General features: G+C 41.9%; 1 long non-coding RNA gene and 1 pseudogene across 1 annotated transcript in view; one reads left to right on the plus strand and one right to left on the minus strand.

Moving 5' to 3' along the window:
- Positions 1–21769, plus strand: part of LOC135097528 (uncharacterized) — a 72877-nt gene that overhangs the window by 35144 nt on the left and 15964 nt on the right. Inside the window, exon 2 of the long non-coding RNA XR_010265767.1 lies at positions 16–86. This is a non-coding gene — a long non-coding RNA (uncharacterized LOC135097528). The remainder of the gene's footprint in view (positions 1–15; positions 87–21769) is intronic.
- Positions 10064–17321, minus strand: LOC135097532 (juvenile hormone esterase-like; annotated as a pseudogene).

Here is a 21769-nt window from a genome sequence, read left to right on the forward strand (position 1 = left end):
TTTCTATCATTTGAGAGGGCGTGGGGGCGGGGCGGCCACAGTGCGCCCCTTCACTGTGTTTAGACAGGAGGAGAGCGGCATGGCAGGTAAGCCTCTCCGGTGCCTCTTACTGGCAATACATTTTTTATCACATGGAAATCAAAGTAAAGGCAGAATCAAGCGATATATAGACGGCAAAATGTCACAAAACGCCGATGGGAAGTGAGGGACGTAATATTTCTCTTTGTAGCAAGGCAGTGTCATTGGGAAGCGTTATCGTGTGTATTGGTAGACACGTCGATCTGTATCTCAAGCCTCATCTCACATCATGGAGTGTGTGGGTCTGTCTGCGTGTGTAAAGGTGGACGTGGTGATTGCGCCTCAAGCTTCACCACTTGTCATGTACTCTGCCTGCCTCTTGATGCACCTGTGTAAAGGTTGTTGTGTCGTTGTATTGTTTGTCATGTATTCTACCTGTCTCTTTATTCACCTGTGTAAAGGTTGTTGTATCGACCAATGACTTAACTTTATTGTTTGTCATATATTCTACCTGTCTCTTTATTCACCGGTATAAAGGTTGACGGGTTGATCTATGTATACCTCAAACTTTATCCCTCATGTACTCTTTTTGTCTACATGATTCACTGCAGTAAATAAGATAATAAAATATGGGAAGCTGTAAGAGGCCATCAGGCCTAGACGTGACGGTCTCTGTTCAAAACACACTTATTTCCACCTCTCATCACCATCCATACATTTGTCTAGTTGCCATTATGGAGAAAAAGAAAGTTATGCAGTTAATTTGTAGTTAGTAAGATTGCGTGTTATCTTGGTCGTGCCGGGGCTTCTGTCATCAGCGAAGAGTTAGTAAGTTGCGTGCACGTCTTAGTTCTGGTGAAGGAAAGACGCGACATATGAAGTAAAAAGTTTCATACTGTCATTACCGAGGAGTTAGTAAGGCTGCGAACATATCTTGGTCCAGGTGAGGCGTGAAGGAAACGCGACAAGTGAAGTAAAGAATGTCGTACTTCTTACCAAGGAGTCATTAAAGCTGCTTGGTTAAGAAGAAGGCGTAATGGAAACACGTGACAAAAGGAGACTGTTTATTGACATGAGGTGGAGGCGGGCGGCACACACCTGCGGGCGGCACACACCTGCGTGCGTAACACACCCGCGGGCGACCTCCAGTCCTCGCCACCAGTCGTCTGGCCTCCTCTAAAACAAAGATCACCGTCGGGCCGAGGCGTTTCGAAATACAAGTTTCTTAAGAGACGAGCCTATCGGGAAATACACATACTTTTTCCTCAGTATTTTTTTTTTTGTCCGTAAGCCTAAGATTACATAAAGTGTATAAAAATACACACACACACACACACACACACACACACACACACACACACACACACACACACACACACGGTGCAGTGACTCCATAATCTTATAAATAATACAAATCTTATCTCATTATTAATAATAATTTTTCATGAGTTTCCTTCTGTCTGTGTGTCTGTATGTCTCTTTTGTCTGTCTTTTTCTTCCTTTGTGTCACTAACTCACTACCTCAAATTATTTTCTCCAATTTCTGATAAACGATTTTAAAAATTTTCCTTTCTGTCTTTTGTAAACTTAACTGTAAATGTTGAAAAGAAATGTCGCTATGGAAATAACGAGTCACTTATCACACACACACAAACACACACACACACACACACACACACACACCTCCGTTTCTAGATAACAGTGGAGGCGGAAACATGTATCCGACACGTGCCACAGGTGTTGTATTGTTATTACCCTTTGTAAGTCACGCCAAGTCACCTTCTCACGTCTTCACTTCCTCCCCAGCCATGCAACACGCAACACACCCTCCGTTCCCCTCCCACACCAACACTGGCCTCCGCACTAAGAAACACTCATCATCCAGCGCCAAGGTGTTTTTTTTTTTTCTTTTTACATTGAGACATTTTCAGAGTAATGTTTTTTTTTTTCTTTTTCTTGTCATGTCTTCCTCTCTTTTCCTTTTATTACTTTTCTTAGCAATGATTTTTTCGTTCTTAAGAAAGACTTAATTTTTCAGCTACATTGCTTTTTTCTCCCTCTTCTTATTTCTTTCTGTAAGCATCATGTTTTCACTTCACTATAAAGAGTTTTATTTATGTTATTTTAAATTATCACTATTATTTTTGTCATTTTTTTTTTGTGTGTAATAAGGTGTCAAGTTTTTTTTTCCGAAGTCTTCTTAATTTTCTGCTTCTTTTTTCGCCAGTAAGGATAATTTTCATTATCACTTTTTTTTCACATATCACTTTTTTTTGTCTTCCTTTCCTAAACAATTTTTTTCCAAACATGTTTTAATGTTTTTTTTTTTATTTCCTTTTATAAGCAACTTTTTTCCGCTCTCGCAAGAAGACGCTACCAGATTGTAAAAGTAGCACATTGTTTTTATCTTCCTTTCCTGAAATCCCAGAGTAATGAAACTTGTCCTGTGCAAGTCACGCCACACACACTCAGCTCCTTAGGATAACACTCTTACACTCTCCCGGTAGCACTTTGCGATCACACATTATTTCACCGTTGTTTTACTCCTTGCCTCTTACTTAATATTTCTCTTATACATCTTCTACAAGTCAACATATTTATTTTTATGTTTATTACACTTCACTTTGATTTTTCACTTACATTAATCTGATGAAATATTCCCGAGTGTATTTATCTGTCCATCACATTTACAGTTAGAAAGACTTCATGTTACTTAACGTGTCTTGCTTATTTTCCGTGTATTTTTCTGTGCAAACATTACTGTCCTAGGTTCATCTGTTTGTCTGTCACGTTTACTGTTAAAAAGTCGTCATATTAATTAGCGTACCTTGATTACCTTCCGTTTATTTTTCAGTAAGTGTGACTCGTTGTTTCATGTATACTGTCCATTACATTTAGTGGCAGTAAGTCAGTACATTAATTGTCTGTCAGTCACATTTGTTCTCCGCTCGTCTATATTGTTTTACCTGTCACCACATTAATGGATTGGGGGAGTTCCACCTTTAAGTTGCGCCGCGCCGTCGGGTCACACAGTATTCCACCTTTAATAAACACAAATTATGCCAGTTTGGCACAGTATTGCCCTCCACCTCAAGACAACACACTTGCTCATTAATCCCAGTCCTGGCAACACTGCAAAACCACACTTTCCAACAGGATCTGGCCTGCAACACAAACTCACACTTTTAACAATGGCTTTACTGTAACACTGCAACTTTATGGCTTTTTACACTTAAGGAATTACATGGCATTGCAACACTATGCCTTTTCATGAAACACACTCCAACACTGTCTGCAACACACGATCGTAATATCGATCTTACTTTTGCAACACAAAAAAAAATTCACTTAACAAATTCATATATAACTTACAATTTTGGGAGTATTTCAGCACTAGTCTCCTTCCTGAAAACACACAACATTGCCTGCAACACACATTCTTAACATTGATCTCACTTCTGCAACATTCTAAATATAACACTTTCTCTCAACAAATCCATGCACAGCTTACAATTTTGGCAACCCTCCAACAAAACTTTCCGACACTCTTTACAACACACTCTCTTAGCATTCATTTATTCTTTGCAACACAACAAATTTACATTTTTTTTCTTAACAAGCCCATACATTAATTACGTACAATTTTGGCAACTTTCCAACAACAAACCTTCGCCTGACAAAACACTACAACACTCCTAGCAACACAATCTTTCTTACCATTGATCTTATCTTTATCTTAATCTCCTCGACAATAAGTCACACACACACACACACACACACACACACACACACACACACACGCACGCAGCTCAATCCTCTTCTAGCAAGACGTGCCGAGGCTGGGCGCGCAGTTTAAGTCTCTGAGGTGTATGGCCGCGTCGCCTCTGTATTATATCTCAGTTCAAGGTGGGCTTCAATCTTACGTTAGAAATTATTCCCGTCCATTATAAAGTGAGACGAGACCCAGCTATGCACGAGCCGTCAATAACGCGACCTTCACTTCCCTTACTTCCCTCCCTCCTTCCTTTCTTCTCTTGCGCTATGGTCTGCCTCACATATCACCTCTCATTCCCGCACATCACCTATCTCTCTCTCTCTCTCTCTCTCTCTCTCTCTCTCTCTCTCTCTCTCTCTCTCTCTCTCTCTCTCTCTCTCTCTCACTCATATTTACCTGACTAACTCTCTTAACTTAATGAATTGATAGTGTATTGTGTTTTCGTCATACTAGAATTCATTAGTCTTCATTTTGTGTTGCCTTGATAAAGAGAATGTGCTAAGTAAAGGTTAATCTGTCACGCTCTTTTGTATTTGTGTGCTTTGTTTAGTTTTCATAATGATACAAGGTAAGCTTTATATATTTTGATCAGAAATGCTTATCAATCTGCAGTCAGTCTAATCTAATGATTAGTGATCAAGTTGTCAGTCTGATTTAATGTAATCGTGGAGGTGACAAACACCCCACCCAATGTTTGCGTCAATCAAGCTGTGAATTTGTGGCCAATCTGATCTAATTTTGCAGGTGAAATTCTCAGTCTGTGTCGATCTACAGTCAATGTAATCAAATGGTGCCAGAATGTCACTACATGCATTGCCCTTCAAAACACACCCTTATCTTTCCTTCTCTTTCCCCCTATTAACTAGAATTTATGTATAGTTCTCTTTATATATTTATTTTGAAACTGGTAATTTCCACTGATGTCCTTTCTGTCTTCTGCATGGTTGTTGTCATTATAGTGTCACGCTGCCTTCTGAGTGACCAAGAGAACTTATTTCAAAGCACTTCCACTACTTACAAGAGCCTCTAGTTGAAGCTACAAGGGTTTTTAAGGCTATTTTTACGCTTTTAGTGACAGATTGACATGGTGCCTACACTAATAACAGGAGAAACAGTCTTGAGAAGCCGGCTAAGCATCTCTGTGGCCTTTTAGTCGTGGTAAGTGAGCGAAGAGTTTTTGAGTACGAGGCCAAGTTGACTCTTTTCTCGCGGAAGACGATCGTGAGTGTCCTTAGTCGCCAGAGTGAGACCAGAGACCCAGCGCTCGATGTTGCCTTTTCGTTTTGTCTCTGCTTCCGACACACTAATTACATTCATCACCACAATAGTTCGTTCCCTTCCGTAGCAGATTAAAGCCGCGATAATAAACAATGCTGGTTCGAGTCTCTCTCTCTCTCTCTCTCTCTCTCTCTCTCTCTCTCTCTCTCTCTCTCTCTCTCTCTCTCTCTCTCTCTCTCTCTCTCCTCTCTCTCTCTCTCTCTCTCTCTCTCTCTCTCTCTCTCTCTCTCTCTCTCTCTCTCTCTCTCTCTCTCTCTCTCTCTCTCTCTCTCTCTCTCTCTCTCTCTCTCTCTCTCTCTCTCTCTCTCTCTCTCTCTCTCTCTCTCTCTATATATATATATATATATATATATATATATATATATATATATATATATATATATATATATAATATATGTAGACCTGTTTGAGCATCTCTGAAAGATTTGTCATAATAATTAGAGTTTATGTGCATCGGAATTTATAATCTCTGAGTGCTTCCCGCAGGGATAGTATTTTTTTCTAACTGTCACAGATCAAGTGACCTGAATGCACAATTCTGGAAACACACACACACACACACACACACACACACACACACACGGATAGCTGCTGTACTGGCTACACGCTTGTGTTTCTGGATTCTCAGTGATAGTTTTTATTTTAAACTTTGCAACACGAGTAGTAATAGCAGCGGCAGCAGCAGCAACAGGAGCCGCCGTTCAACACAGCCAAACAGCACAGCCACAAAGGCAGAGCCACACAGCACACAGCCGCTCAACCACACACACACACACACACACACACACACACACACACACACACACACACACACACACAGCACAGCACAAAGCCACACAACACACATCCACACAGTCATACAACCACACAGCACACAGCCGCGGAGTGCACAGATGCTGGTGGACTGATCCCTGAAGCGGCTGTGTCCTCTCGGAAATTCTAGAGAATATGGCCTCTTGTTTCCAGCTTAACGAGGTCTCTAAATCCTTGTGCAAATAAGGGTTTAGCAGGAGTTCAGGGCGTCTGCAGTGAAAATAGAATTATCTTGTTACGTATTTGAAGCTGCCATCCAATCAGTGGGGAGCAGGTGATGAGGGTTCTTGCTCCGCCCACCAAGGGACGTCATCTCCTCCCACCACTCGCCTTTCGCCTCTGTCCCAGGTTCAACGCCCCACTCACTGCGTCGTTTTTGGCAGTTTCCCTAGTGTCGTGGGTTGGCGCCATGTACCAGTCTCCTCCAGTTGTTTCTGTCCTCTGCATCTTCCTCAGTGACTCCTATCCTTTGTAGTTCTACCGTAATTCCATCCCTCCACCTCTCTCTTTGTCTTGCCCTCGATCTCTTTTCCCAAACTGTGTCCTGGTGAACTGCTGGTGCCGTGCAGTGTCGCTGTGTACCGTCTCCCACTCTGGATCATCGATGACAAGTGTCAGTCAGTTACAGTACATATGTTTTAGCATTAACTTGTTCTTGTATTTTGATGGTGTTTTTAGCTTAATATTTTCACCTGCCGAGCAATATGACCTTGTCATCTTGGTGTCAGTCAGTCAGTTACTCAATCAATCGGTCATTTATTTTTTCAGCTTACGTTCCAATCAATGTCAGTCAATTTTATCTATAAATCAATTAAGAAAACAAGCAAACAGTCTGCCAGTCACTCAATCAATTGGTTAATCTTTTCTTTTTTTTTTTAAGTTGACGTTCAAATAGTCTTGCATTTTCTGATTAAAAAAAAAAAAAAAAAACATTTGATAATGGAGTCAGTAGTCTTGAGCAGGGACTTAAAATATATTAAGTTTAAGTGAATTTACATGATGTTTTCACGTCACGATTTCTCCTTATACGATGCCTGCAAATTCCTATTTATCGTGCAGAAGGAGAAATACCTATACCCAACACATATTGCTGCAGTGATGCAGCGTGGAGAGAGATAACTTCGTGTGCTGCTGAAAGCTTCGTTCTAAATATATGTGGGTATTGCAGACACCTGGCGGGTCTCTCCCTCCAGCGGGAAATGGAGTATGTGCTAAACATTCTTACCTGATTAGTAGTAAGTTGCATGTTGAAAGGAGCAGTATATATTTTTTTCTTTTGCTCTTGCGGTCTCTAGCCAGCCTCTTTTACAGGCAAGTATATCACTCCCAGGCAGCTTCATCTAAAAAAAATAAACAAATAAAGTAGAAAGCTTTGTGCAGGAATGTGAGCGATGTTCTCTGTATATGAAAGCTTTATTAAGAAAGGTTTGTCCGTACATGAAAGTTTTATTAGGAAAAGCTTAATTCCTGACATAATTACGTATTCGGATCGAAGTTGCGTCCTTCTAAGAGAAAAAAGACTACATACACTCTAGGAAAGAAAAAAGTATCAATGTTTTTGTCGATGAAAACTTCATATAATGGATGACTTTATCCTTGACGAGAGAAAGGTCATTGCTGGAGGAAAAAACCGTCAGAAGTTAATTAGTTCCAAAGTTAACGAGAAAAAAAAAAAAGACAAATAGGAAAAGCCAATAAAAATGTTGCAGCCCAGGGAGGCGGCCATGACCACATGACCACCTCGCAGGAAGGGAAGAATCCTGCGGTACTTCCTTCAGGATAAAGGATGGCGGAGGCTGCAACCTTTTCCACGTAAATTAACCGCCAGCTCGGAGTGGGGAATGTACCTCTCTATTACTTGCATGGTTTTGTTTGAGGTTATACTGTTAGAAGGAGGTTGCGAGCAGTGGTTCGTGGAGGTTAGGTCAGGATGCGAGCAGTACAGGTTAGTGGAGACTAGATGTAGATGTGTTGCTTCTCTCTCGTGTTGGGTTAGGTTAGGTTAGGTTAGGTTAGGTTGCGAGCAGCACTGGTTCGTGGAGACTATAAGCTGGTGTGTTGCTCAGCTGTCAGGTTAGGATGGGTTAGGCTAGATTGTGGGCACATTCGTGGACACTAGTACATGTGTTGCTCCGCCCTCAGTTGGTTTAAGTTAGGCTACGAGAAATACAGCTTCGTGGACACTAAAAACGTGTCGTATTACTCTGCAGATGTTGATGCCACCAAGTTTTAAAACTTTTTTATTTTCTTCTCTTTATTCTTTGTTTTTTTCTTTGGCCAGAGCATCTCTGACTGACGGCTTCTTGTAGCTTCGCTTATTTTCTTGTGTTCTTATATTCTTACATACTTGTGTGTAAATCACACGATTTATTTTTTGGGGGTGTTTTGTTTGCCTATTTTTTTTTCTTTTATTTATCTTTAAATTTATTTGTATTTCTGTTTTTATTTATCTATTTTTTTTTTTGTCGTATGTATGTATAGTGCTGTCCGATTTTTTTTTTTTTTTTTACAATATTCTTGATTTTCTTTCCTTTTATTCTTTTTTTTTTTTTTATCTACGTAGGGCCGTGATTTTCCTTTGTTTTGTAAGTGAGCCTTGGTGTGGACTCTCTCTCTCTCTCTCTCTCTCTCTCTCTCTCTCTCTCTCTCTCTCTCTCTCTCTCTCTCTCTCTCTCTCTCTCTCTCTCTCTCTCTCTCACACACACACACACACACACACACACACACACACACACACACACACACACACACACACACACACACACACACACACACACACACACACACACACACACACAGTAATGTAACTTCACAAAATATCCCTAACGACATTTCCTTTGTCGCTGCTTTTGGATCTTTGTACTTTCCATTGTGATCTCACCTTATTATTTTTATTTTTTTTCTTGTGTAGATCCAATTGGCCGCAGCTCTTGTCTCTTGTTTCTTGTCTCAGGCCCTTCCGTGTTTCATTATCTTTTGAGTCTTGATTGCACACGCCGTTTCTCATTACTTTTTCCTCCCTTTTTTTTTTGTTGTTGTTTTTCCGCGCCCTTAAGCTTTCTAAGTGCACACAGTGTTCCTCTTAATCCTTGTCTTGTTTTCAGTTCAGCTTTGAGTCTTGTTTTTTTTTTTTTTTTTTTTTTTTTTTTTTTTTTTGAAGGGTGGAATGCGAAGGGAAGAGGGTTGGGTTCCCTCCGCCCCCGCCCAGCTCTGAGGCGGCGCCGGCCCAGGTAAAGGTGACCACTGAGCAAAGGGCGCTTTGATGTTTAATGCACGCCGCGGGAGGACACGTCCTGGGTGTGTTCGCGCGAGGTTTGCTTGGCACTTTTCCACGTGTACCCTTAGTTCCGAGCACGCCGGTACCTCATCAAATGTCACCAGCCTCTTCAAAAACTGTTTCTATATTTCACTTCCGCGCCCACCACTGCCGCCACCTCTGCTTGTTTCGAAGTGACTCCTCACAGCAAATCAACCCATTTTTATAGGACTAAATCAGACGCAGCAGTGCTTTACACCCTCGACTTTCTTAGTAATCAGATGGTGTTTATCTCCTTAGTTCTTCACAATTGCACCACATCACAACTCGTAAGCCATACAACTCCTCAAAACACTTCATAATCACTCCATCATAACACCTAAGCATTTCTCTAAGCGTGGTAATAATGAAAGTGTTCGGTTTCAAGACAGTTATCCTTAAATTTGATTTTTTTTTTTCTTTACTGACTGGCACCTCAGTGGACGTTTTTTTCGTTTGTTTGCACTGAGTTAGGGCCCATCATATATATATATATATATATATATATATATATATATATATATATATATATATATATATATATATATATATATATATATATATATATATATATATATATATATATATATATATCCTTCTTCATACGACCTTAATCCCAGTGTATTGCAGGGTCAGCCGCTGGAGTTACCCTTCTCCATCTGTTTCTATCTTCTTGCACTCCCAGCTTGTTCATATCACTTCTTATTACGACTCTCCATCTTATTCTTTTGTCTCCCAACCCTCCTTCTCCCCCTAACCTCCACCATCATTGCCTTCCTCACTTGTTCGTCCTCTTCTCTCATTATATATATATATATATATATATATATATATATATATATATATATATATATATATATATATATATATATATATATATATATATATATATATATATATAAAGTGGTTATATCTAAGTTATGTTGTTAGGTAGGCGGTGCTTGTTACTGTTTGCATTTAATCAGGAGTTGGTAAATCACAATTCATGACGTGAACTGCGCGTGGCGCCCTGAGGCACCTTCACCAGGTGCGGGTGAAGCATCAGATTTTCCTGGATGGGAAGAGAGTTGTGGAACTTGCGTGTCTGTGAAAAGAAAGAACCTGCATGAACCATTTACTGAGGGGGTGAAATGGATAGTGCTTGACAAAGGATGCGCTCTAGATACTCGGAGCGTGACATTTATAAAACACAAATAGCGACACTCATAAAGAAAAAAAAAATGTAGTTATGTAAATAATTCTGCCACGTCAAAATTTGAATAGAAAATGGACCATGTAATTATCTAATACATAAGGTTTCCAGACACTTCTCTAGTTATGGATAACCCTTCTTGCTCTCTTCTTCCGGAACTGGCACCTTCAGTGGGCCTTTTTTCTACTTTTTTTTTTTTTGTAACCCTGAGGTCGGTTACCCCCTCACCCCCTCATCAACATATGTTCTAAGCGTTCGCCTTACACGCTTATAAGTACACGAATAGAAATATACCAGTGCCTAATACATCTTTCATAGTAAATAATTAAGTAAGCAACATCCCTCACCTCCTTGCGGTCGTCTGGCTTTATGGAGGGCGAGGGCGTGAGGGAGAGGTACTGCAGGTTCTCTGGTGTGCTGGCTTCCCACGTGAAGCCCAGAGAGCTATCAGGGGTTGGGTTCCTGGTGAGAAATAACGAAAAATTATAATTATAATGATGAGTAATAAAAGACAGACCACTGTTGGACTGGTGAGTAATACAAAGATTTATTATCATTGCAATGATGAGTGATACAAAAATAAACTATTGCTGCAATGATGAGTAATACAAAAAGTAATTATTGGAGTGTGGTGGTGAGGAATAGCAGGATTAAGCAGATCTTTTTCTCTAACTTTTCAACACCATCAAAACATTGTAGAAATAAAGATCCCCTGCTTAATTCTGTGTTTTCTCACCACTGCCCACCATCGCCAACTCACTTGTCTAATCTATGCAGTAAAGAGGTAATTTTTTGCAGTGATATGTAGTACACAGGCAAACTATCGTTGTTGTTGGTGTCACCGTGTCACAGTGAATTGATGGAAGCATTGATAAGTCTTACCTGACATCAGCACTTCCTGAAGAGCCTCTAATGCAGCAATGGTACAATGATAAGCCTTACTTTTATCATCTTATCCTCTAAAACTATCAGTCTCCTCCACAAAAGGGTCCCACCTTCCATCTCACCCCGCGGCAGCAAAGTTAGTGCACTGATAAGCAATACTTAATCATCTTGCCCACTCTAAAGCTCTCAGAGTCCTCCATAAAGACTTCTGAAATCAGGACCTCCGTCCTCCATCTCACCCCGTGGCAGCAAAGTTGGTCCACAGAGTCGTGATGATGTCCCTGAGGGTGAGGTCGTCGGGCAGCTGTAAGTCCTTGGGTCGCTGTGGGGGTGCTGTTCGTGGCGACAAGAGAGGGCCGCCGCGGAACAAGTAGTACAGATCGTCTACGTGACTCACCCCTGTCAGAATTGACGATCAGAAACCGATTAAAAATTCCTGGAGAAAACCATTTGAGGGAAGAAAACTGGGAGGACGACAGAGAAGGAGATGGAGCGGTGGAATTGCTTTAGAACTGCAAACAATAGCAGTCACAGAGGAAGATTCAAGGGACAGAAACAACAGGACAGGCTCGTACATTGCGCCAACCACTCACTCGAGGGAAACGCCGAACGGAAAAGATAAGAAAAGGAAGATGTGATTCACTCATGTCAGAACAAAAAAAAAAAACACAAGAAAGTAAGGGAAGCTGCAAGAAGTTGTCAGGCCTACATGTGGTACTCCCCACATGAAACATACTGCCTACTTCCTTTCATTATCCTCAGCCTCAAATTTGGCCACTCCTCTTTTAAAGCTCCGTAGTGACTCATGGCACACATCACAGTGACTCATGGCACACTTCACAGTGACTCATGGCACACATCACAGTGACTCATGGCACACATCACAGTGACTCATGGCACACATCACAGTGACTCATGGCACACATCACAGTGACTCATGGCACACATCACAGTGACTCATGGCACACATCACAGTGACTCATGGCACACTTCACAGTGACTCATGGCACACATCACAGTGACTCATGGCACACTTCACAGTGACTCATGGCACACTTCACAGTGACTCATGGCACACATCACAGTGACTCATGGCACACATCACAGTGACTCATGGCACACTTCACAGTGACTCATGGCACACTTCACAGTGACTCATGGCACACATCACAGTGACTCATGGCACACATCACAGTGACTCATGGCACACATCACAGTGACTCATGGCACACATCACAGTGACTCATGGCACACTTCACAGTGACTCATGGCACACATCACAGTGACTCATGGCACACTTCACAGTGACTCATGGCACACTTCACAGTGACTCATGGCACACATCACAGTGACTCATGGCACACTTCACAGTGACTCATGGCACACATCACAGTGACTCATGGCACACATCACAGTGACTCATGGCACACTTCACAGTGACTCATGGCACACTTCACAGTGACTCGGACACAGCTGTGTTTTAGTTTTTCAACAAGATTATATCTCAGACCACAAATTATGTATAAATAAATTAAAATGTTAAGTAATGATGAAAAGGGATGCAGTGCTATTACTAATAAAAATTATGGCAGCGATGAGATGGTGGTGATGGCAATAATGACTGGAATTTGTCGTGATGCAGGATATTAATAGTATAGGATAAGAGTTATTGGTAGTGGTAGTGGTGATGGTAAGAAGGCTGGTGATAGTTGCTACGTATAGCGGTGGTGGCGACAGCGCTGGTGATAACATCAGGAGTGGTAGTGGCTATGCCAAGCACCTTCTGTTTTTATGAGTATTTAAGTCGAGAACCACCCTTGATGTCTATAAAATCTCTGACAGTTATTCATTGCCTTGAAGTGACATAGGGGATATGATGTTACAAGCAAAATTCTTTGTGTCAGTTATCAGGATCTGTTATGTAAGAGTGGCTCCAAGCAAGGGCAATAAAAGGGCAGAAAAAAGCCCACTAAAGGTGCCAGTCCCCAGTTATTTTGCCAGTGTTCTTAAAACATCTGCCTAAACATTCGTCACTGAACTGACCGCCTCGTGTCAGTGTTGACACCGCGGTGCCTCGGGCAGGTTGTGGGCCAGGCATTGCTTACACTTGTTGTCGCAGGAAGGGCAGATCAGTTGGCCGAAGGAGAGCTGGGCGTAGTGCTGCAGCTCGTAGCGGTAAATCTTCCCTGCGTGGTGGGCGGAGATGCGGTCATGAGGCACGGCGAAGTAGTGGTCAGTGAACATCTGTCAAAATTATATATAATAAGACTAGTAAGAACAAAAACTAAGAGTTATTTTTGTTATTTTCAATAATAATAACTATTATTATGTCTTTATCATTTTTTAAATAATATATTATTATTATTTTGATAACTAAAAGAATTAGAACGTTCACACCATCCAACTACTACTACTACTACTACTACGAACATGAGATAATAAGGGAAACGGCAAGAATCCATCAGATCAACCCGTGACAGTCCCTGAATGCAACATGCTTGTTCATCTCCACCTATCATCTTCATACGTGAGTCTAGTTTTTAAAGCTCCCTCATAATTCATCACTAATCACTAACAACTACGGTTACAAGGCTTTTTCACAGCAGAATGATCACGGAAAAGTTTACCGTACAGAACACCAGCTGGCAGTTCTGTATGTTTAAGATGTAACATAGGTGCGAATTTAAGAATGAACAGTGAAAACACTGCCGGCATCCTCTTGTCTCAAGTGTTAAGGTGTAACATCCCCTCACGTAGAGCCGTGTCTTCTCATCCTCATGTCGTATATGTAAACAAGTAATTTTCACATTGCAAATACATCCAAAGTTTACGGAGCATGTGCAGCAAAAAACAGACTTAGGCTCCAGTGTTGGTGCTCACCCTCATGAAGTCGTCAGCGTGCGCCTCGGTGACGTGCGTGGTGCCCAAGTAGTGGAGGTACAGCTGGCGGGATACAGCCTCCGGGTCCTCACTCCTGCCCTCAAGCTGAAGGGACGCAGGCCCGGCCATGCTAAAATTGTGCTGTAGCTCCTCCAGTAACTGTTTTTTGCCAATGCAGCTTAAAAAAAATAAATAAATAAATAAAAATCTTCAAAACAATAGATTTTGAAGGTAATTATTCCCTCAGACATTTCAGTTAGTGAAGCATGATCTTTAACCACGTAAGTTGGGTGATAATTACGCAAGGCGAAAAGAGCCCCGTCGTCTCTGGTAATACCTGATATGATGTCCACCCGGGTGCTGCACCCCTCGCTTATCAGCAGGGCAGGGTGACGCGGCAGGAAACGGCCGTCCACCCAGGGCGTGAAGGTGAGCGGCAGCACTCCCCATCTCTGTACAAGTTAAATGGCCTCAGAACTGTAATTTGAATATATCCACAATTGAATGTTCAAGTTAAATGAGCAAGTAGTCCTGACACCTGGCACAGTGAGTGCCACTCACTCTGGAGCTTTCGTAACGAGGAAAGAGAGCCTTTGCATCCAGCCCCTGCAGGCACAGAAGGAGCGTGTTGCTGCCCTGGTCTGTGGGACACCCAAGGCTGCCACCCACTTCAATTGCCTCCTTGCGAGGATTATTGTTGATAGTCAAGGACGTCAGTGCTGTTCCAGACTGCATGATAGCACGGGAGAAAAGATCTGTCAAAACAATACAACTTGTCTCACTACATGCAAATATGTGAACAAATCGATATACAAGGTTGAAATTATATATATATATATATATATATATATATATATATATATATATATATATATATATATATATATATATATATATATATATATATATATATATATATATATATATATATATATATATATATATATATTGTGTGTGTGTGTGTATGTGTGTGTGTATAAACAAAGATGATGAGAACGAATGTGAAGTCCAAAAGGAATCCTACCTTAAACTTCCGGGACGAACATGAGGAGGTGGGCGGCGGCGCTGCCGGCACTCTCACCGAAGATGGTGACCCGCATGTTGTCTCCGCCAAAGAGGTGAATGTTGGTCTTCACCCACCGGAGCGCCAGGGTCTGGTCCTTGAGGCCCAGGTTCCCAGGCATCGCCAAGTCCTCGGTAGACAGGAAGCCTGTACAGTGAGAGAGAAGCAGTGAGAAGAGCAGTACACAGGCCGCGCCGCGTGTAAGAGAAGTCACCACCTCGCCACACACCACCCACCCAGGACACCCAGCCGGTACTGCACCACCACCAGCACGATGTCGTGGTCCAGGAGGACGTGAGGAGGGTACTCCTGGGCACTGCCATGGGTGAACCTTCCCCCGTGAAGCCAAACCATCACCGGGAAGCTAGCGTCTCCATTAATCTGTGATAAGATTGGTACTATTACACACACACACACACACACACACACACACACACACACACACACACACACAGAGAGAGAGAGAGAGAGAGAGAGAGAGAGAGAGAGAGAGAGAGAGAGAGAGAGAGAGAGAGAGAGAGAGAGAGAGAGATGACTAAAAGGGGATGTAAAATATTCCTTACAAAAGATTAAAGTTTTAAATTTTACATTCGCTAGAAAAGCTTAGATTAAGAGGTATAACAAGAACAATTTAAACAAAATCCTTAGTGTTAGTAATCAGGATAGGACTAAAACTAATAAATTAAAAAAAAGGGAAGAAATTGGTTCTCAGATAGAGTGGTAGATGACTGGAATATATGCAGTAATCAGCCTACTAGTACCGAGTCACCTGGATGCTTTAAAAAAGGATTAGTTAAATTTACTGATCGGGAAGGCAGGTGGACACAGGTTTTAGACAAGGACTGTCACCTAGTACGTGTAGGCCTACTTTCTTCTCCCAGCTTCCCTTATGCTCTTAGGTTCACATGTCACAGATTAAAGCAGTCTCTCCGGGGTTCTCTGCCTCACCTTGGGCACAAACACGTTGAGGTACAGGCAATCCTCCTCACCCAGCACTTCCTTTATTCCGACTTTCTCTGCTGCGGAGAAATACTGGATGCACGGCGGGGCGGGAATGGAGGCTTCCCCCATGGCCCCCCAGTCTGGGAAGGGCTCGGGATCCTGGAAGAAAGGACACATTACCTTCCAGTATTTTCCCACCCTCATTTTACAGTCTCACTCTGATGAAGTCAAGTGCTTTCATTACTCCGCAAATTTTCACCGTCTGCCGGCCTACCTTGAATCGCAGCCTCCCCAGTGGTGGCCGAGCGTAGGGAATGCCGTAGAATGACGAAAAGTCTCGGCCCTTCACCGATTCCTCCACAATGCCTGAGACGCGGCCATCCCTGGTATCAACGAATGGCACATCAGCAGCAGTCGCCACCAGCACCACCACCACCACCACCAGCGTCGCCACCAGAGCCGCACCACGCGCCATCCCTCTCTATTCTGCTGCTGTGAGATACAAGCGAGAGGAAGAGTATAGGAACAACTAAAATCAGTATTAGTGGCTTTTTATTTTGTCTGTATATTTTCTGTTGTGATTTTTTTCAAAACAAAATGTTTCCTCACACTGGGCAACACTGTGACGCCAAAGATGGGTGCATAAAGGAAGCAAAGCGGCAACTGAACATCATAGGAAATACACAAAGCAGTCTTTTCAACGAGTAAAATAGAAGTGAAGCCACACGATGCTACGCTAAGTTTCCCGTCCATAGGGGGATGTTCAGCTTCTTAACTCCGAGACCACAGAACACTAAGTCAGATCTTGTTAAGTCCAGCGTGATTGTCATCAACACAGGGGTTCCCCAGGAATGTCACGTGCCATGTCTTAGTCTTCATACAGATAACTGTAGGAGCTGCATTGTCTCACTAACGCGTTTATTTGACAAAACACACATGATAATTTCATACCAGCCACAAAAATAAACTCATATTTGTACATCAGTCCACACACACACACACACACACACACACACACACACACACACACACACACACACACACACACACACACACACAGATAAGCGCGCACAAATGTTTCGTTCCTTAACAAAAGAAATATAAGATTATCTGCACTGTGTTGCAGAACTTCCAATGCTCCCTCAGTGCTGAGAGTCGGGTTGTTTAGTGCGCGGGCCGGGTGACAGACTGACGCACATGCTCCGTGACGCTCCTTTTATGTGAGAGCTTGATCACTCGAGTAGATTTAAAGGAACATGATGAACGAGAGTTGTCAGTTCCCACAGGGCCCGTGAAATTGTGTACTACAGTTGTTTACGAGTACTGGGAATGCGGTTATGAGCGCGACACACACACACACACACACACACACAGTCTTTTAGCCATCCTTCCGCAACCTGAGTTGAATCAAGTCTTACAAACTTAACGATTGGAGAAAGTTTGTGGATTCAGTTCTTTCGTGTCAGGCAATCACCTCAGCAAGGCGTCCTGCACAAAGAGACAGAGTGCTGACACGAAAACCGTATGAACTTCAAGGAAATATTTAATATTTAATGACGAGTGGTGATACTGATGATGATCATATGTGTGTATGTGTGTGTGTGTGTGTGTGTGTGTGTGTGTGTGTGTGTGTGTGTGTGTGTGTGTGTGTGTTGATGACAGTATTGCTATAACAAATAATATTGGTGATGATGGTAATAATGGTGATAATAATAATAATGATAATGATAATGATAATGATAATAATAATAATAATAATAATAATAATAATAATAATAATAATAATAATAATATATAATCCAATTACTTCCATTCTTGCTCTTACTTTGGTGTGAGATGGTTTAATGCATCAGCACATCTGAGCCTCACCATTGCATGGTTCCTATCCTGCCTTAGTATTCCTGACAGGCACTAGACGTGCTTAGGCAACACAGCTCATTCAGTTGCCGGGCGCTCGTATTGAGACTACGGTTGACAAACAGGAGGACATCCCTAGCTTGACGCAAGTATATTTGGTGAAAATCTGAGCGTAAAAATCGAGTAACCTACCCTGTCCCTCTCCCTCCTTCTCTGGGTCCTTCACTCTCCCACAGTCTGACTTCCTACACGGAGATGAAATGAGTATTTTTATCGAAAACTAAACACACAAAAGTCAAGTGACCTTCCATTAACCTTCACTCACATGTTGTTCCCTTGACTTTCTACCAGGAGTTTGTGAATTCCTCTCGTACTGGTTCTCCTCTCGCTGCGTGAATCGACCTTCCTCCCCGGTACCGTTGTTCCAGCGTAGGGCAATTCATTATATTCTTAGTTATAGTTCTTTAATTACATAAATAAGACAAGAAAAACTCTGTTTATAGCTTAGAATAATGCGTGCTGAAATGCATTAGAGATAAAGAGAGTAACTATGAAAAATAAATAGTATGATGTAGGCAATGCTGGTTATATTTATCCATGGCAATAGATTTATCCAATACTAAAAGATAAACATGTGGCTACAAAATGCAAATTAATAGTTTACAATAGACTTGTTATACCAATCCTGTTATATGGTGCTGAATGGTGGTGGACTTTAACTACAAAACTAGAATCGAAGATTCAGGCAGCCGAAATGCGAGTGCTCAATAATCAGGGGTGTTACAAGAAGGGACAAGATGAGAAATGTTCAAATAAGAGAAGAGTTGGGAGTGACGCCGCTACTGGAGGATGCTGATAGAGCAAGACTGAGATGGTTTGGACATGTTAAGAGAATGGAAGAAGATCGGTATGCTAAGAAATATATGGAGTGGATACCAAGAGGCAGACGACCACGAGGGAGACCAAGGAAGAGATGGAAGCAAGGTATTGAAGAGAGCCTTAGTAGACCTTAGTATCACCTCGACAATGGTCGAGGTGATGGAGGACAGAGAATATGAAGACCCAGACGGATGGAGGAGTATTGTCCGGATGTCATCGAGCTGACAGGCTTATAGCCTAACTGGCGTCTGGTGAGAAGGATGAGAATAGATGGACCAAGGAAAGTTTCATGTTGTGTGACGTGCGGTGACGTGATCGTGCGAGCTCCACACGTATGCCTCCCCACCTCTTACCTACACACACACACACACACACATATATATATATATATATATATATATATATATATATATATATATATATATATATATATATATATATATATATATATATATATATATATATATATATATATATATATATATATATATATATATATATATATATATATATGGTGTAACACGAGTTTGTGCAGATATTGTCAGAGGTGAAGGTGCAGGTTATTCTATGCGGGAAATGTTCTATGTTTCTATGCACATATGCATTTTGAGGCGTTGTTTATCCGTGATATGAAATTCAAGTCTGGCCAGACGACAGATACAACTGTGGGTAACTATGGTAGAGACACACACAGTGTCCACTTCACATTACTTTACATTATACAACACAATCTGAAAGTATTCAATGTCACTGTCTCGGAGAAACTTTTTTTTCATGTTCATATGTTCACTGGACTTCATTAGTCTTTTCCACAAGGTTCAGTCTTCTATTCATACAGGCCTCTTTTACTTATCTATCTATTTATTTATTTATTTTTTTTTATGTAGGAAGGACACTGGCCAAGGAAAACAAAAATGCAATAAAAAAAAATGCCCACTGAAATGTCAGTCCCATAAAAGGGTCAAAGCAGTAGTCAAAAATTGATCAATAAGTGTCTTGAAACCTCCCTCTCTAAGGAATTCAAGTCATAGGAAGGTGGAAATACAGAAGAGGGCAGGGAGTTCCAGAGTTTACCATGATGAATGATTGAGAATACTGGTTAACTCTTGTGTTAGACAGGTGGACAGAACAGGGGTGAGGGAAAGAAGAAAGTCTTGTGCAGCGAGACCGCAGGAGGAGGGGAGGCATGCAGTTAGCAAGATCAGAAGAGCAGTTAGCATGAAAATAGCGGTAGAAGACAGCTAGAGATGCAGCATTGCAGCGGTGAGAGAGAAGCTGAAATCAGTCCGTTACAGGAGATAAATTGATGAGACGAAAAGCTTTTGATTCCACCTTGTCTAGAAGGGCAGTATGAGTGGAACCTCCCCAGACATGTGAAGCGTACTCCATACATGGACAGGTAAGGCCCTTGTACAGAGTTAGCAGCTGGGGGGTGAGAAAAACTGGCGGAGACGTCTCAGAACACCTAACTTCATAGAAGCTGTTTTAGCTAGAGATGAGATGTGAAGTTTCCAGTTCAGATTATAGAAGAGGGGAACAGTTGAGTGTCATTGAAGAAGAGGGGATAGTTGTCTGGAAGGTTGTGTCGAGTTGATAGATGGATGAGGCATTTTTGAAGCATTGAACAATACCAAGTTTGCTCTGCCCCAATCAGAAATTTTAGAAAGATCAGAAGTCAAGCGTTCTGTGGCTTCCCTGCATGAAATGTTTACCTCCTGAAGGGTTGGACGTCTATGAAAAGACGTGGAAAAGTGCAGGGTGGTATCATCAGCATAAGAGTGGATAGGACAAGAAGTTTGGTTTAGAAGATCATTAATGAATAATAAGAGAGTGGGTGACAGGACAGAACCCTGAGGAACACCACTGTTAATAGATTTAGGAGAAGAGCAGTGACCGTCTACCACAACAGCAATAGAATGGTCAGAAAGGAAACTTGAGATGAAGTTACAGAGAGAAGGATAGAAGCCGTAGGAGGGTAGTTTGGAAATCAAAACTTTGTGCCAGACTCTGTCAAAAGCTTTTGATATGTCCAAGGCAACAGCAAAAGTTTCACCAAAATCTCTAAAAGAGGATGATCAAGACTCAGTAAGGAAAGCCAGAAGATCACCAGTAGAGCGGCCTTGACGGAACCCATACTGGCGATCAGATAGAAGGTTGTGAAGTGTTAGATGCTTAAGAATCTTCCTGTTGAGGATAGATTCAAAAACTTTAGATAAGCAGGAAATTAAAGCAATAGGAGGGTAGTTTGAGGGATTAGAGCGGTCACCCTTTTTAGGAACAGGTTGAATGTAGGCAAACTTCCAGCAAGAAGGAAAGGTAGATGTTGACAGACAGAGCTGAAAGAGTTTGACTAGGCAAGGTGCAAGCACGGAGGCACAGTTTTGGAGAACAATAGGAGGGACCCCATCAGGTCCACAAGCCTTCCGAGGGTTTAGGCCAGCGAGGGCATGGAAAACATCATTGCGAAGAATTTTAATAGGTGGCATGAAGTAGTCAGAGGGTGGAGGAGAGGGAGCAACAAGTCCAGAATCGTCCAAGATAGAGTTTTTAACAAAGGTGTGAGCGAAGAGTTCAGCTTTAGAAATAGATGTGATAGCAGTGGTGCCATCTGGTTGAAATAGAGGAGGGAAAGAAGAAGAAGCAAAGTTATTGGAGATATTTTTTCTAGATGCCAGAAGTCATGAGGGGAGTTAGATCTTGAAAGGTTTTGACACGTTCTGTTAATGAAGCAGTTCTTGGCTAGTTGGAAAACAGACTTGGCATGGTTCCGGGCAGAAATATAAAGTGCATGAGATTCTAGTGATGGAAGGTTTAAGTACCTTTTGTGGGCCGCCTCTCTATCATGTATAGCACGAGAACAAGCTGTGATAAACCAAGGTTTAGAAGGTTTCG

The sequence above is a fragment of the Scylla paramamosain genome, unplaced genomic scaffold, assembly GCF_035594125.1.
Source record: "Scylla paramamosain isolate STU-SP2022 unplaced genomic scaffold, ASM3559412v1 Contig24, whole genome shotgun sequence".
Lineage (NCBI taxonomy): Eukaryota > Metazoa > Arthropoda > Malacostraca > Decapoda > Portunidae > Scylla > Scylla paramamosain.